We start from the raw sequence: 4,362 nt of genomic DNA on the forward strand, positions 1-4,362 counted from the left end.
GGGGCCCCGGGCGCTGGGGGGCGGCGGCGGCGGCAAGGGCGGCAAGGGCGGCGGCGGCAAGGGCGGCGGCGGGGCCCGGCGGCGGCTGCTCTCGGCCGGCCGGCCGGGCGGTCAGTCAGCGAGCGACGCGGGCGCGGACGGGGCGCTGCGAGGCTGCGGCCGGCGCGCGGGGACAACGCCGCTTTATCGGGTCGGAAACAGCCGCCGCGCGCCGCTTCCGCTGACGCAGCGCCGGCCTGCGCTCATGACTATGCAGCAGCCGCCGCGGGAGGCCGGGGCGGGGCTGGCTTCGCGCGCGCCCATTGGCCTCCGTGCGCCCCGCCCACCGAGTCTCCCCGCCCCGCCGCCCCCGGCCCCCCCCCCCCCCGCCCCCCCCCCTGTCGCGTCCCCCCCCCCCCCCCCCGGGAGGGGCGTCCCGCGTGCCCCCAGCCCCCGCTTCCGCGCGCTGGAGCCCCCCCCCCCCCCCAGCTCTCCCCCTGCCCTCCCCCTGCCCAATTCCCTCCGAACGCAGCGGGGCCCCCACCAGCCAATCCCCTCTAGGAGCGTTCTCCTCCCCCCCCCCCCCCCCCCCCCCCCCCCCCCCCCCCCCCCCGGGGGGGCCCCCCCCCCCCCCGCCCCCCGGGGCGCCCTCCCCCCCCCCCCCCCCCCCCAACCCGGCCCCGGCCGCTCGGAGCAGGGTGGGCTCCGCCCCCAGGTGCTGCAGAGGACGCCTTCCCCGCCTCGCCTCTGGGTCTCCCCTCCTTGAGCCCCATGGGTCGCCGTGGTCCATCCGCCAGTCCTCTGCGCCCCCTCTGGGTAGCTGGGCGGGACCCATGCCAGCCCGGGACCCCGGTCCCGTAGCACCCCTCAGGCAGACGGGCTGCGGTCCCAAGGATGGGCCGCCTCCCCACGCCGGAGCCCAGGGACGCCAGGTTGCGGGACGCAGCCCGCCGGAGAAAGGGATGACCTGACGGGCTGAGGTCAGACAGTCGCGTGCCCTCGCCGGGGTGGAAGGGGCTGTGAGCAAACCGCTTCGCCTCGCAGAGCTGGGCGTCCTCATCTGCAGCGCAGAGATCCTCAGCCCCTTTCGTGGGGCTGCTGGAGGGGATTAGGAAGGAAGGGTGCGCCGCGCGGCCTCCGGAGCAGTTAGGATGGGAAAATCCGACAGCAGCAAGTGTTGGTGTGGACGTGGAGCAACTGGAACTCTCTCCCGCGGCTCCTGGGGGTGCAGAATGGTGCAGCCCCTGGAAGTCCCTTTCCAAGGGCTTGCCCTGCAAACCCTACGACCTCGCAGTCCCCTCCTAGACGCATACCTTATGCGATCGTCTTTGTCTTCACAGCAGCCCTGTTTGTAATAACCACACCTGGGAAGCACCCAAATGCCCCTCAGCCGTAGAACAGATACACCGACAGCATTCTCCGGGCGGTGCAGTGGAATGACAGCGCTGCTACGAATAGTGCACAGCCACACATAACATGATGACTCACGCATGATTTGGGGGTAAGAAAAGCCAGACTTCAAAGCATATAGGGTTCCGTGGGTATAAAGTGGTAAAGTATATATAAAAGTCAGGATAGCGGTTAGCATTAGAGGGAGGGATGCCAGAGCCACACGGGGGAAGCCAAGAGAGTATTTGGGATGCTGGTAAGTTTCCATGTCTTGATCTGGGTTACACAGGTGTGTATGTCATGCTTCAGTGAAGGGTTAATAAGAACATCAGCGGCGAGTACCTAAAAAGCCCGAAGGGGTCCCCCCGCTCATCGTGGGTTCCTCACAACTGTCTGTCTCCCTCCTCTGTTGGGTTTCTGGCTCCTCTGGCCAGAAGATGGAGGCAGAGGTGATCCCAGAGATGCTGCGACCTTGGGCACCTTTCTTTTTTTTTTTTTTAAAGATTTCATCTATCCATTTGACAGACAGAGATCACAAGTAGGCAGAGAGGCAGGTAGAGAGAGAGAGAGGAGGAAGCAGGCTCCCTGCAGAGCAGAGAGCCCGATGCGGGGCTCGATCCCAGGACCCTGGGATCATGACCTGAGCGGAAGGCAGAGGCTTTAACCCACTGAGCCACCCAGGCACCCCCTTGGACACCTTTCTTAATCTTTCAGAGCCTTCCTCTGTCAATGAGCCTTCTAATAACACCTACCCCCCAAGCTGTCATGGGGGTTAAATAATGCTTTATTCAAAAACTTGATACAGTAAGGAGCACAGAGTAAGGACTTAATAACTTTAATTATTCACGACACTCCGAATGCTGCAACTTATCAAAATCTATTTTCATCCTTTCAGTAACCAGCTACTGAGCGCCTACCGTATGGCACGTACTCAGCCAGATGCAGGGTACTGGAGCCGGCAGCAAGATCCGCTGTCCCTCCTGGAGGATCCTGTAGCAGAATGGGAAGCGCCTCTGAGAAAGGAATGCCTGCTAGGCCCGCAGCCGGGGAGCCCAGCATAGGACCTGCTCATAGTAGGTCCCGCATCAGTGTTTCTGAAAAGACAAATGAACGCACGCATAAAAGCGTATGCGTAAAGTTTCTTGTGAATAAAATTTAAACGTCAGATTAATTGACTTCTACGGTGTGGAGTTGGGCACAGAGAACGGACAGAGAGCAAGGTTACTGCGCATGTGCAAGAACAGGTGCAGCTGCCCGAGCGCCTGTGCGCCGGTAACCTTGCTCTCTGTCCATTCAGAGCAGGAGTAGGGGCGGGGCCGCACTTCCTGCCTCCATTCCAGCCTAGCCCCCTGGGGCCTGGTCCAGCTGCCCGCAGCAAGCAGGGGGTCGCAGAATGTGTGTTTGTCAGGTTGACTCTCCACCCCCAGCGGGATGACACTGGGGGGCTCTTTGGGGGTGATTGGTAGGGTGGAGTCCTACCGATGGATGAGTGCCCTCATAAGAAGAGGGCACCAGAAAGCTCCTTTCTTCTCTTCTTGCATGCCTGCACCGAGGAAGGCCGTAGGAGGAGGCCCTCCCCAGAGCCCAGCCATGTTGGTGTCCGGGTCTCAGATTTCCTGGTGTCCAGAACTGTGAGAAATAAGTACTGGGTGCTTGAGCTGCCCAGTCTGCCTTATTCCCGTTACAGCAGCCTGAGCAGATTAAGACAGAGGGTAAGGTGAGCCTGTCGCTTGTGACCCCACTGTCCAACCACCCGGGGGTGGGGGGGCTACAAACTCACAAGGCTCCCCCTCAGGCCCTCCTTAAATGACAGGCCCCCAGTGCTGTGAGGAGGGAGCTGGACATATGAGAAGCCTGTTGCCCCAGAGTCAGAAAGACCTGGCCCCAGAGCAGGACGTGCCTGGGCACTTACCTGTCACAGGTGTGCGACCTCAGAAACACTCTATGCCTGGTTGACAGCTCTGCAGTGAGTAGCTTGAAATTCTTAATCATTTCTGGGGCGCCTGGGGGGGCTGACTGGTTAAGTGTCCAACTCTTGGTTTTGGCTCAGGCTGTGATCTGTGGGGCTCCCCTCAGTACGGAGTCGCTTCCCCTCTCCCTCTGCCCTTCACTCCCCACACCCACCCGGGCTCAAGCATTCTCCCTTTCTGTCTCTTTTTCTGAAATAAATAAATCTTAAAAAAAAAAAATCTTCATAAGGGGCGCCTGGGTGGCTCGGCGGGTTGAAGCCTCTGCCTTTGGCTCGGGTCATGATTCCAGGGTCCTGGGATGGAGCCCCGCGTCCGGCTCTCTACTTAGCGGGGAGCCTGCTTCCTCCTCTCTCTCTCTCTGCCTGCCTCTCTGCCTTCTTGTGATCTCTGTCAAATAAATCAATAAAATCTTTAAAAAAAACCTTCATAATTTCTAACAAATTATGGAGCCCATCCTATATCCTCATTGTAAGCACATTGACCCCCTGGGACACTTGGAGGGACCCACGAGCCCCGGGCTGCGTCCTGGGAAACTGGGAGGGTCTGACAATGTCTCATCACTGCTCATGCGACCTTGCCTTCTCCCCGCCTCAACTGGGACCCCTTGCAGCAGCGCTGTGTCCTTCTTGTCCATGGATCTGCAGGGCCTAAGATCTAATAAAACTGCAACCTTGACCATTTCCAGAGACTGTCCAGGAATTTCCCCTCCTCAAGGAAGCCCTCTCGATGTCCTGCCTCACCAGAGAGAGTGGATCCCTTCCATGAGCTCTGACTTCCTCAGCCCCTTCACAGATCATTCCCAGCTGTAACTGGGCATGTCTGTCTCTCAAGTGTTCTGCAAGCTCTGTCCAAGGGGCTGGTAACCAGGTCAGGTTCGTGGCTGCATCCCAGAGGCTGCCCACAGTGGGGCTGCGGACATGTTTGCAGGTAAAGGGGAGAGAAAGAAAGAGAAAAGGAGGGGGTGCCTGGGTGGCTCAGTGGGTTAGGCCGCTGCCTTCGGCTCAGGTCGTGATCTCGGGGTCCT

The 4,362-nt window shown here is 60.3% G+C and overlaps 1 long non-coding RNA gene across 2 annotated transcripts in view; it reads left to right on the forward strand.

The window, feature by feature from the left end:
* The window catches only part of LOC132013297 (uncharacterized), a 5,213-nt gene extending 1,073 nt beyond the window's left edge, over positions 1 to 4,140 (forward strand). The window contains exons 2-5 of one of the 2 annotated variants that reach the window (XR_009402984.1): positions 1,320 to 1,480; positions 2,264 to 2,441; positions 2,926 to 3,334; positions 4,024 to 4,137. This is a non-coding gene — a long non-coding RNA (uncharacterized LOC132013297). Of the gene's footprint in view, positions 1 to 1,319; positions 1,481 to 2,263; positions 3,335 to 4,023 lie in introns of both variants that reach the window. The other variant, XR_009402983.1, reaches the window with a different exon arrangement.
* The last annotated feature ends 222 nt before the right edge of the window (positions 4,141 to 4,362 follow it).

This window comes from Mustela nigripes, chromosome 3 (assembly GCF_022355385.1).
Source record: "Mustela nigripes isolate SB6536 chromosome 3, MUSNIG.SB6536, whole genome shotgun sequence".
NCBI lineage: Eukaryota > Metazoa > Chordata > Mammalia > Carnivora > Mustelidae > Mustela > Mustela nigripes.